Source organism: Neomonachus schauinslandi, chromosome 3 (genome assembly GCF_002201575.2).
Source record: "Neomonachus schauinslandi chromosome 3, ASM220157v2, whole genome shotgun sequence".
In the NCBI taxonomy this organism is placed as follows: Eukaryota; Metazoa; Chordata; class Mammalia; order Carnivora; family Phocidae; genus Neomonachus; species Neomonachus schauinslandi.
Window position 1 is genome coordinate 24,865,144 of NC_058405.1, and position 13,709 is coordinate 24,878,852.

At 36.8% G+C, this 13,709-nt stretch overlaps 1 non-coding gene across 1 annotated transcript; it reads left to right on the forward strand.

Moving 5' to 3' along the window:
* The first annotated feature begins 13,336 nt into the window (after positions 1-13,336).
* LOC123324474 lies at positions 13,337-13,467 on the forward strand. Its single transcript, XR_006539838.1, has one exon. It is a non-coding gene; the product is annotated as a small nucleolar RNA SNORA63 (small nucleolar RNA).
* The last annotated feature ends 242 nt before the right edge of the window (positions 13,468-13,709 follow it).

Genomic DNA, 13,709 nt, shown 5'->3' on the forward strand with positions numbered 1-13,709 from the left:
GTCCCAAAGCTTGGTTTCAGTTCAGGTCATGATCTCCAGGTTGTGGGATCAGGCCCGTGTGGGGCTCCATGCTCAGTGGGGAGTCCGCTTGAAGTTCTCTCCCTCTCCCTCTGCCCCTCCTGCTCAAGCTCTCTCTCTCTCTCAAATAAATAAAATAAATCTTAAAAAAAAAAAAGTCATCCCTCTCCCATCCAGCCGACTCCTTCTTTTGTGGAGTTTTCAGAATCCTCTAGCAAAATATACAATTAACTGCTATCCCTGCCCTCATCAGACCTGTTTGGATGGTTCCTCCATAACTTCTGCTGCTCTGTCCCCTCTAACGATAGTGAGAGCCCCTATACAACTTTCTGTTTGTGTTCTCTCTCTCATGGTTAGTTTCTGTGCCTCTTTGGAGCATGGGCAAGCAGGAGTGCAGGGGCCCATCCTACGCTACCGAGGAAGTGCAAGAATCTGAGGAATTCCATGTTTGCTCTCTCAGGCTTGGACACACACTGTGATGACCGAGGGAAGGCTTTAGCTTGAATTTGCAGCACTGGTCTTCTTTAAAGTCATTTCTCTAGAAGTCAAGAGAGTTGTACCATCTACAACACCTCACTCCAAAAGATTAGATCTTAAAAACAAACAACAACAACAACAAAAAACAAAAATACAGGTAGAAGTTAGAATCTAAATATCATACCTACCTCGTTTTGACTCTATATCCTCACATACCATCCTGCCCTCTCTCTTCATAGTTCAGAGGACTATATGGTTGGGAGCAAAGATTCAACTTCCTATATCTTTCTGCTTTACAACAATACAGAAGATTTTTATTTAATTTAAAAGCGCAGTATTTACCAGTTTTTATCATCTTTTCTCAAGGCAATGTCATTGTTCTGTCTCAAGGCCTGACTTGAGAGGATCATCTGATAAAGGGAGAAACATACCTCAGTTAGTATATATCTTCCTGCCACATTTGCAACAGGCTTTTCAAAATAGAATAAATCCCTTACATTCCCTGATGAATAAAAAGACATCCAGGCCTTGATTGATCATATTTCAAGGTGAGTCCTTGACCAGAGGCCCAAAGTAGCAATGTGAATATCACCACATACTGGAAAAGCAAGAGCCTCTGATATTTGGGAAACACTAATGAAGGTCCCTGGTAGTTGAATAATGCCTAGAATGTAGTCACTATGTCTAAGGCATTTCTCTACTTCCTTTGATAGTCTTTATCTCTCTACTTCCTATTACGAGCGAATAATTACCATTACATTCTTTATTAACATCATGGTCCCCAGACTAAAACACCCCAGGGTCTGATAATATTAATGTTCTGCAACATCAAAACAGAGAACCTAATCTTGAACATCAATTTACCTGCTGAAGTTCTTCACAATATAACCACTTTTTCTATTTTTTTTTTAAAGATCTATTTATTTGAGAGAGAGAGAGAGCACACATGTTCACAAGTGGGAGAGGGGCAGAGAGAGAGAGGGGGAGAGAGAATCTCAAGCAGACTCCCTGCTGAGTGCAGAGCCCGATGCGGGGATCGATGCCATGACACTGAGATCATGACCTGAGCTGAAATCTAGAGTCAGACACTCATCCAACTGAGCCACTCACCACTTTTTCTTATATGACCTGTACAGCACTTGCATCTCTAAATGTCCACAAGTATTTGTTTTTGAAGAACAAGCTGTCTGAGGCCAGCATGGTAGATTATTTGACTAGGCATGCCATAATAAAATACTGCAGACTGGGTGGCTTAGAAAACAGAAAGGTATTTTCTCACAGTTCTGAAGGTTGGAAGTCTAAGATCAAGGTGTTAGCAGGGTTAGCTTCTCCTGAGGCCTTTCTTCTTGGCTCGCAGAAGGCCACTTTCTTCATGTGTCCTCACATGGCCTTCTTTCTGTGTACATACATCTCTGCTGTCTCTCTGTGTGCCTTAATCTCCTCTTTTTATAAGGACAACAAGCAGATTGAATTAGGTCCAACCTTAAAAGCCTCATTTTATCTTAATCACCTCTTTAAAAAAACTTACCTCAGAGGGGGTTGGGACTTTAACATATGAATTTTGAGGGGACAAATTCAGCCCATAACAGTTGCTGAAGCTACTGAAAGAACACAGAGATTAAGCTGAAAGAAGGTCTGTTCTAATTTGTGATCTTGTGACAACTACTTAAATTTTATTTTTTTCTTTACCTATAAAAGGGGGGAAAAGTGACCATCATAATAGTTAAAATTAGAACATGTATTAAAATTATGCTGCCCACTGTTAAGATACAGTTCTTCATGGATTCCTTGTGTTTCTGTATGGTCTCTTGACTTCTGAGCAAAGGGCATTCTTGGAGAGCAGGTGGAATCAGAAGTTAGAGATAGTATATCCCTCTGGAGATAATCTGGAGTCATCTAGGGCACTGAAGATAAAGCCTTCTTCCCCTCACGTTGATCATTTGCTTTACATTATGGGACAGTAACCTAAAGATGGCATTCTAGTCTCCCATGGAGGAATTCTGCTTACATTCTATGGCAATGAGTAAATTTCACTCTCTCTAAAAGGGAGGATAGGAAAGTCGCCAACAACTCTGATAAAGGTCAGAATCTTTTAAAATTCAGAGTTTCTTTCTTGTGGTGACAGGTTCTCATGGTGTTTCCCTGTGGGAATGGGGGCACAGAGAACCACTATATGGTATAGCTCGGGTTGCTCTTTATGCTGTAAATGATAATACTTCTGACCCAGGGAACTTGTGTTCTTCTGTCAGGGTAAATATAAAATTCTACCAGGTAAACTAGCTGTTTTCAAGTAGGGTAAAATTTCAGACTTCACAATATCTGACTAATCCCAGATAAGTACTAAATAAATGTCAGTTCTTATGATGATCTTCTCAGGAATGTAGATTACCTTAAACTGGAAAGTACACAATCAACAGAGAAACTTGAAATTCCTTTCTTAGAATTCTTTCCTAAGGGTACAGTTTAATTCCTATATATTTACCATATGTAGGAACTGAAACTTTACTGAATTCACTTTTTCTATTTATGTTTTGAGGCAGAAATAAATTAGGAGCAAATACTCTGCTTGAAATAAATGAGGAACAAATACTCTACATAATTTCTTGAATTATATTAATAATTAGAATATTTCTTAGAATATTTTAGAGATTTCTTGATTGTGTTAATAGAATATTTTTACCGAACTATAATACAGTGGATGAGTTCAAAATAACCAACAATAATCATCCTTTTATGCATTTGGTAGAAATGACTTTTGTTACATTTATTTAACAGAACCCCATAGCTTAGCTCTAATTAATGAATTAGTTTGCCTTAAAAGAAAGGGAATGGGACATAGAGAATATTTTCCCTTTAATTTTTCCCCCATTACTAGAACATGCCTAGGTTCACTGTCTTGAGATCATAATCTCAGTAGAATTTGTGACAAAGCCAAGATGCTGTGTATATAGCAGATGAGCCCTATATAATACCAATAGTTACAATACCTGCCCTAACTACTGCACACAATAGACCAGGGAGTAGAAGAAAATGCATGGATCAAAATATCTCTAAGCATATGTATAGGATAACAAGTGCATGGGATGGTGTAATTCCATTTTGAATTTTAACATATGGTTAATGCTAAAGTTTTCAGTACCACTCATCTCCAGTCCTGTCCTATGCTTTTATTCTATTCTCTCAGTATGTTCCACTAACCAACATCAACCCCTCTCCCCCATTTTTCAAAGTGTGATTTGAAAAACAATCCAGAATAGCTTTTGATGTAATCTAAATTTTTGGCTTCATCCTAGCCATGAAGAGATCTGCAGAACTGCCCTTCCAGATGATTCTTACGCACACTAATTTTGAATCCTACTTTCCTGGCCTTTAAGTCTCTGTGAACTTCCTCATTATTTAAAAATCCAGGCCTAATAGTTTAATTATGTTAACTGACTTCTAGTAGATCCTGCTGGACTGTACTAATAGTGCTCATATTGACACTATGCAGGCACTTGGTATATAAGTTATCTCTCCTAATTATCACACCAGTCCGGTAGAATGGTTTATTCCCATTTCACATATTAGAAAATGAGATAAATGGGTAAATAGTTTAAGGATTCCCTGTCAGCTTGTACCTGGAAGAATTTGGGTTTGAGAATACCAGAAGCAGGCCAGTAACCTGAAAAACCAGATGTTAATTCTACCCAGAGCTAAGCATTTCTGTCTAAAATTTTTAATACACCAGTCACACCAGGTTGTTCCCGTAATGTCTGTCTGAAATCCTTTGCTTCTTTCTATCCCATAGACAGCTTTACTGAAAAAATTTACTCAATGTAGCCATTATGTAAACAGACCATTCCCTCCCTTTTTTTTCTTTTTGCTTCTATGTGAATTTTAACATGTTCTCATCAAATCACTAATTTTAAACTAATTGTAAAATTCTCCATCTCCCCTACCAAAATTTTCTGGGAAACTGAATTAGAATTTCATGATTTTGTTCTCAGAATGGTTCTGAGATTGAATTTTTATCCTATTCTTTAGTAATGTAACAGAATGCTCAGTTGTGCTTCTGTTGTTGCCCAAAAATTGATAGTGGAATCCAAAATTGGGGACTGAGAAGAGTCAAGCAACAGGCAATTAGAGGCCAGATATCCACTTCAGCATTTAATCAGAGAGGCTAAATTGGCTCTGCTACCCTGATTCTAATCTAGTCTCTGATCCCTTTTAAGCCAAGTAAGAATGTTTCCAACAAAATTACTCACAGAGTTTTAGGGTTGCCTTCCTTTTCCATTTGAAGGTCTGTTTCTTAAGCTATCAGCTACATATGCTTATTTAAGCAGGAGTTGGGGAGGGAACTGAAGTGAAAATCCTGGGCAGGAAGAAGGCACAAAATGGAGCAGCAAGCAGAACCATCACTTGACGTGGCAAGGATGCATAAGTTTTCTATAGTATTTATAGTGCATGAAAATCAAATTTGAGACATGTTGCTGGTATCTCAATCAGGAAGCCTGCCAAGTCTGCTGGCTGCCAAGCGAACAAAAGACTGTGGGATGGTAGCGGAAGGGTTGGAAGAAGGCAAGCCAAAGGAATCACCCTCTTTGCATATCTCCTGTCTGTAAGTTTACCTATACAGTGAGATAGCCAGCCCTCAGGTGTCACACAGAACATCAATGATCGCCTAGATATGGGAGAAAAGATGATGCAGCCAAAAGAGACACTTGTTCCTTTCTCCTCCTCTTGTTCCTATCCTGACCTAGTACAGAAGCATGGAAACTAAAAGAGAAAAGAAAGCAGGGAGAAAGCAGAACCTACCACCTACCCCACGTGGGTTACTAGGGCCAGAGTTGAGCCTGACTTAGGCACAGAAGTATAGAAGATAAGCATTGAATGAGGAGATTAGACTATTACACTTGATTAAATATGTCTGACTTTTTCAAATCTGACAAGAACCATAACGTTATAGAATCTGCCTTGATTGGATGAAGGGACAAAGTCACTGAATGTTGGTATCTTACTCGGTTCACACTGTTTAACAAGCAGGTGACAACTAAAATGCGATGGTGTTCTTGAGAATTATGGAAATTTAATTTTGCTTTGCATTTTTAGCCATTATTGCATGCCAGTATCCCCTTATCTCTTTATTAATCTAGGAGTTTTCAAAGTGTGGTGTTCATATCAGCTGCATTGGCTTCACTTGGAAGCTTGTTAGAAATGCAAATTCTCAGGCCCTAACCGAGACCCACTGAATCAATAACTTGGAGGTGGGGCTCAGTGATGTGTTTTTTAACCAGCTTTCCAGATGATTTTGGTACAAACTGAAGTTTAAGAATCACTGTGTATTTTGTTTTCTATTTTGCATGTCTTGAGGGAAAGAGTTACACAGATTTAACTTAATATTTTAATGACAATTTTGTAGCTTCATATATTCATCACTTCATTTCTGTAGTTGGTTTAACTTAAAAATATTTGGGATATTCTTTATAATATTATATCAATATATATTGCAGTACAGTGTTATTCAATAATTGAAGTAGTTTATAATTTTTATATTTTTCCAAATGAAAATATCTCATTTCATATATTTATATTTGTAATTAGTTACTGATAGTTTATATTAAATAATATATCCTACTGAGGAGCTATTATGTTAAAATTCCTTTAGAATATCATCCATGGCCTTTAAAAAATGTAAACATTTCTGTAATTTCAGTATTATGCTTAATTCAGAATGACAAAGTTAAATGATTAACACATTCCCCAAATTTATATCTGACTCAGTAATTCCTTAACAGTTTATAATTGACCCATATTTAGCTGATAAAATAGTTCTATTGGTTTTGAAATTTTACCATAGCCAGCTTAAATTTAGCTTCTCAGAAATGTTTTATGGCTGGTTTAATCTCTCAAATGCACTTCTAGCCTTGACTGGTATCTGTTTGTTTTTTTTGTTTTTTGTTTTTTGTTTACATTTCTTGTCTGTTTTACTATCTAGGAATATCACCATATACCAAAAACTGGTAAAGTACTATTCACTCTAATAATCGTACACTTACATAATAGTGAAACAAGGAAGAAGGTTGTTGATAGCCATCATATTTTTTATAAAAATACAGATATATGCGCACGTGCGTGTGCACGGACGCGCGTGTGCACACACACACTTCTAATTAAACCATGGCTTGATTGTACTTTGGAGTTAGAATAAGGATGCATAAGGACTTGCTTGATAAGAGTTTCTGAGTAAAGCAAACTTTTAAAAAAATTCTAATAAAAACTTCTCAAATTTTACCATGTTGTGAAATGTAAAGCATTGCCAATGTGTACTTAGAAAAAGAAGAGACTAATGATAAATGTCCATATTAACACAAAAATGCATTTCTACCAAAACAAAGGTGATCAGTGCAAAAGATGTTTTGATTTCATGTTAGCATTTACAATATATCCACATGCCCTTAGTGTAATGGAATTTGACTTAACTCTGCTAGAGTAATGGAGTAATAACAAAAATAACACTATCGCTGTGTTTTTGGATGTTCGAAGGATGTCAGGAATCTCTGTAAATGCTAAAAATACGGTACAGTATACCAAACAAAGGGATGCTAAGAACATGTGAGGTCTAAAATTTGTGGATTGGGGCCAGCTGAGCAGAGCAACAAGTAGTTCATTTTAGCAGCATGCACAAACACTTCTTTCACAGAGGAACACTCTGTCACGATTCCAGCTCCTCTGCTCACCCGAAAAATCCCATACATGACATTTGCATTGACTTCATCAGCTTCAAACTGCACCATCATGAATACCAGCATGTATTTTGTATTCTTTGCATCAATAGCCAGGACAGGAGGCTAATCAGTGTACCACCAAGGCTTTAAACACAGAGTTGCCACAAAGAGCAATTCTCTCACAAAAACCTCAACTTCAAAACTGTCAATTTAGTCAGAGATGGGATTTTTTCTTTCCCCCTCACACAAACTGAACCTAAAGAGCTACCTGTGTTAAAAAGTTTTAATCCTTATGCTAAAATGTCAAATAATATTTTAAAAACCTGTTCCAGCTTCAACTAAGAGACTTCAAATTCTAAGTGAAATGAAGGCATTCACTGAACAGTATTATACATTAATATGACTGCTATATAGATTTCAAATTCTGTGATAAATTAAATGCCTTCATGTATTGAAAGATATTATAAGTAAGATGTGGTTAGAGTATTAGTTGTGAGAATGAAACTCAGAGCCTTTATTTCTAGCATCTGATCCCAAAGGTGATTGTGTTTTGAGCAAATATCATGGGGTTTAGACCTGCCATAGTTCTTAGAAACTCATAAACTTCCAATGAATAATGATATCTTAAGCATGAGAGTGAATGACCATGTATAATATTTCAACAGAACAAGAATGTGAACATTTTTCTGTAAATACTCAATATCAGTGATTCTTTAAGACGATATGATTAAAGGGGGCGCCTGGGTGGCTCAGTTGGTTGAGCGATTGCCTTCGGCTCAGGTCATAATCCTGGAGTCCCAGGATCGAGTCCTGCGTTGGGCTCCCCGCTCAGCAGGGAGTCTGCTTCTCCCTCTGACCCTCCCCCCTCTCATGTGCTCTCTCTCTCTCTCGCTCTCTCGCTCTCTCACATAAATAAATAAATAAAATTAAAAAAAAAAGAAGATATGATTAAGGGGCACCTGGGTGGCTCAGTCGATTGGGCGTCTGCCTTTGGCTCAGGTCATGATCCCAGAGTCCTGGGATGGAGTCCTGGGATCAAGCCCCACATCAGGCTCCCTGCTCAGCAGGAGAGTCTGCTTCTCCCCCTCCCTCTGCCCCTCCCTCTGCTCATGCGCTCTCTCTCTCTCTCACTCGCTCACTCTCTCTCAAGTAAATAAATAAAATCTTTAAAAAAAGAAGATATGATTGAAATAACTTTGAAATAATGGTAAGTTATATACATATATATAATGTATATGTATATATATTTATACATACTTATACAAACATACAAATACACACAAGTTTTTTTTTTCAATTACAAATAGAAATTTGAAAAATATTACTTTCCAGATTTTTTCCCAATAAAAAATAAACTAAAATATCTGTCATGGGAGTTGAATCTATCACTTATCTTGAAAAAATAGATACAAGCAAAATTTGGAGAAACTGATCAAGGGAAAAGAAGACAAAACATCCATGTGTTATCTGAAACTGTTTAAAATTCTCCCTTTGTAATCATGTAATAGTTATGACTGAGAGAAATCGCTCCAGTTTCCCTTTTGCGGGAATAATAAACAAGTGATCATTACATCTATCTGTGTCAGACCGTGTTATAACGAGGTCAACACTTCGGTGTAGTAAAACTTTCAAAGCACATTTATAATTGAAAACCAACGTTAACAATAGTTTCTGAGGAGTTATTTTGCACCTGTGATAATAAGGTTTGACCTGTAATGCCTTTTTTTAAAATATTTGTAGATATCCCAAAATAATCACCAGAGTTAAGTCTAGTTAACATCCATCACCACACATAGCTACAGTTTTTTTCCCTTGTGATGAGAATTTTTAAAACTGACTCCCTTAGCAACTTTCAGATATATAATACAGTGGTTATAACTTAGCCACCATGCTGTAACTTACATCTCCATGACTTACTTACCTTATAACTAGAAGTGCCTACCTTTTGACCCCCTTCACGCATTTCACCCATCTATCACCTTCCTGCCAATCACCAATCTGTTTTCTGTATCTGTGAGTTTTATTTTTTGTTTGATTGATTCATATATAAATGAGATCTTAAATTTATTTGACTTTTTGTTTCATTTATTTCACTTGGCATAATTCCTTCAAGTTCCATTCATGTTGTAAATGGCAAGATTCCCTTCTCTTTTATAGCTGAATGATATTCTATTGTGTGTGTGTGAGTGTGTATCACATTTTCTTTATCCATTGATGAACACTTAGGTTGCTTCTGCGTCTTGGCTATTATAATAATGCTTCAGTGACCACGGGGATACATATATCTGTTGAAGTTAGTGTTTCCATTTTCTTCAAATGAATGTCCAGATGTGGGATTGCTGGATCATACAGGAGTTCTATTTTTAATGTTTTGAGGAACCTCCATACTGTTTTCTTTCCATAGTGGTTGCACTCCTTTACATTCCTACCAACAGTGTAAAAGTGTAATGCCTTGTGTACTACATAGGAACTACAAATCAAACACATGATCTCAATGCATTTAGAAGAATCTTCACAGTTAAAAAAAAATTCACATTTTGTTTTGTTTTTCTTTTTCAGAAACCATTAATAATGTGGCTTTTCAAAAAGATTAACCACTATGGTCTTTATATTAAAGGTTTAAAAAATATAGCCTGTCTTTTTCAAAACCAGAGTAATAGGAAGCCTACCATTAATAATATTCTTATTATGGCTACCAAAAACTGGATTAAAACTTGTAAAACATTATGGAACACCATTTAACTAAAATTTTTCTGAAATGATAGCATTAAACTAGCAGAAGAGTAAATTAATGAGTATATTAATTTAGAAATCATTAGCTCATATCTCATTTTAGCTGTACTGCTAAACAAATCAGAGTATCTGCAAAGATTTTATTTTTTTATTTTTATTTTTTTCTATTTTTTAATTTTATTATGTTATGTTAATCACCACACATTACATCATTAGTTTTTGATGTAGTGTTCCATGATTCATTGTTTGCATGTAACACCCAGTGCTCCATGCAGAACATGCCCTCTTTAATAACTATCACCAGGCTAACCCATCCCCCCACGCCCCTCCCCTCTAGAACCCTCAGTTTGTTTCTCAGAGTCCATAGTCTCTCATGGTTCATCTCCCGCTCTGATTCCCCCCCTTCATTTTTCCCTTCTGCTATCTTCTTCTTTTTTTTTTTTTTTAACATATAATGTATTATTTGTTTCAGAGGTACAGGTCTGTGATTCAAAGATTTTAATTATTTAGTTAAATGTGGTCTTAAACTAAACTCTTCTCCTGCCTATGTTGAAAATAGACTACAGATGATTACATTTCCATAGACTTCAAAACATAAGCTTCTTTTGGTTTGAAATAAGAATGTTAAGGTTACCAAGTATAAAGTTTATAACTGCTGTTATTTTGGATTATATAGAGTTATGAAAATCCAAATGTTTTACAAAGTTAAAAAGTATTCTTTTTTTTGCTCACTTATAACTCAAAAATCTCTAAAGTCATTCTGCCAAAACATACCAAGAAGCCCAGCTTCTTGCCATATGTCTGCATAATCTTATCAAATCACTGCTATTCACGTGCACACTCTCACACACATACAAACAAGGGATGCCAAAGATTAAAAATATACATATTTTACAGAAGCTTCAATTGAGACCATGACCTCGTTTGAACGCAGTATGTGGCCTATTTCTAGGGTTATTTTTAAGCTACCATTAACAGAGGTAAGTATGTGTATTTTACTTAATACTTCCTGTATTCCCTCCTATAATTTTAATGCATCCTGCTAGTCAAGAATGATTGAAATAGGGGCGCCTGGGTGGCTCAGTTGGTTAGGCGACTGCCTTCGGCTCAGGTCATGATCCTGGAGTCCTGGGATCGAGTCCCACATCGGGCTCCCTGCTCGGCAGGGAGTCTGCTTCTCCCTCTGACCCTCTCATGCTCTATCTCATTCTCTCTCTCAAATAAATAAATAAAATCTTTAAAAAAAAAAAGTGAAATAATCTAATAATACATAATTTATTTTTTAAACTTCATTTACTGTGTACAGTTTTCTTCGTTCATCAGTTAATAATATGAAACAATAAGATAGTGAATGGTATTCAGAAAGCACCAAATAAGCACTAGCCATAATATAATAATCTATTTGATATTTACAGTATTAACTATTATTAAAACACATGTATAAATGGATTCTTAGGGCCATTAATGTCTTAAGTTCTTAAAATAATTAAATTCTATTAATAAGTTGTTAATCAATTTTTTTTTCCTTTGGAAATATAGCAGTTCAGCAATCTGTTCTGAGGTCATGATTGTCCAAAGTTCCATATTTCCTGTTTCTAGATACCCATCACATTATCGTCCTATAATATTAGTCTTCAGTTCCAGGCTCTGTGAGAAAACAGACACAAGGATTGTATTCTCCCTTTGAGACATGGACTAGAGGGAATTTCAAATTTAGATGTTCCTAAGTGTTTAAAGAATACCTACTTCATGCCAAAAAATAATTAAAAACCATTCCTGTATGTCTATGTGTTGGGGGAAAAAAATGTGAGTGGGAAAAAGCAGGAGGAGGGAGCTCCTCTCCTTTCTCAAATATCACCACATTTTGTTCCAGGATAAGTAAGTCTCAAATGCTTTACGGTATAGAAGGTTCTTTCCAAGCTGATCTCCATTCATCCCTCTATCCTAATATTATACTGATTTTCTAATCCAAATCACCATGTCAAGATGTATGTCCTTTCAGATCATAATTTGAATTTTGCCCCTTTACCTTTTCAATTTCGTATCTCTCTGCTACTTAAATTCACACTATCTTGTAGTTAATTTTCTTTGTGTCATTACAGTCAGTAGTGAGCTACTTTAGTTTTGCTTTTATTCTTAGTCCTAGCTAAAAGACCCAGGGTTTATTTAATATGCAAATAAATGAGAACATTTTTTTTTGAAAAATACTCAAAACTGTATATAATCCACCCAATGGGAACTGACATTCAATCCCACTATAATGAATTTAGACTACTTCAATGGCACTCAGCCTTGGATGCATGTATAATCACTTGCAAGTTTTGAAAGAAATCAAGTTTTGAAAGGACCTGTTCCAAACACTTATATTAAAATACCTGGAGGGAGAGGGGACCTGGCATTAAACAGTTTAAACTCTCCCAGGTGATTCTAATGGGTAAACATGGCTGAGAACCACAGGCATTGATGACCTTGTATCTACCTGTAAGGTGTAATATCCCATGCACTTATAAATTAGGCCAAGGCATCAATGAGCTAGGTGTTGTTGAAGCTAGCCTATAATGTAGCTAATATGGATCTATTTCCTGGGCACTTTTCCATGGCACAATAATGTGAGAGATTTTTTATGGAGTTCAGACCTATGTTTTATAACCTATCTCTCATGACTGGATTTGGTCACAGTTTTCCAACTTAACTGTATCATTTTAATCCCTTCTACAAAATCTCTTACAGATGCTTCTTTAAACTTTATTTGAACAAGTCACTGTGTGTTTTTCCAGTGGCACAGTCTATACCTATTAATAGATTGTTCTAATTCTAGTCAATTTCCTGTTAAAAAATAAAATTCAGCCAAGTAAATTTGAAGATCTAATTGGTTTTATTAAAGGATTCATGAATCGGGCACCATCCCATCTGGCAAGCAGAGGGGAGCTGGGAGTTGTACAAATGGAAGGGTTCTATAAGAAGGAAGGTGGGTCATCCTTATTAGCAAAAGAAAAGGATTGTTCCAGGCAAGGTTGCTTTTTGTTAAGGGGAAAATCGAATTCTTATCCAGAAGATGACCTCATCTTCCTTTGGGGGATGGAGAGGGCCCACATGGCAGATTGCTTCATTGGCACTAATGGAGAAAATTCCTAACTGACCAGTTAAAACTACATTTCTGGGAAAGGTGGAAACTGCAGTTGGATTGGATATCAGTTTGGGGACGCAGCAAAAGTGATGCATTTTGGGCTATAGTTTTCTTTTTAACATTCCTCATTGGATTGGTTAAAAATCAGCTTCCCTGGGGCACCTGGGTTGCTCAGTTGGTTGGGCATCCAACTCTTGATTTCGGCTCAGGGCATGATCTCAGGGTTGTGAGATTGAGCCCTGTGCTGAGTGTGGAGCCTGCTTAAGATTCTCTTCCGATGCAGGATCTAGTTACAACGTAGCTGTAAAGTGCTGCCTTGTCTTTGCCCCCTGCTCAAAATAAAGCTGTTACCTTTCTAGCCCTGTCCGCCATGGTGCTTAGCAGCCAGGGATGCATGGTCTCAGACATGTTTACCAAGTAAAACACTGACTTGAGGGGTGCCTGGGTGGCTCAGTCATTAAGCGTCTGCCTTCGGCTTAGGTCATGATCCCAGGGTCCTGGGATCGAGCCCCACATTGGGCTCCCTGCTCAGTGGGGAGTCTACTTCTCCCTCTCCCACTCCCCCTGCTTGTATTCCCTCTCTCGCTGTGTCTCTCTCTGTCAAATAAATAAATAAAATCTTTAAAAAAAAAATTAAAAAAAAAAGATTC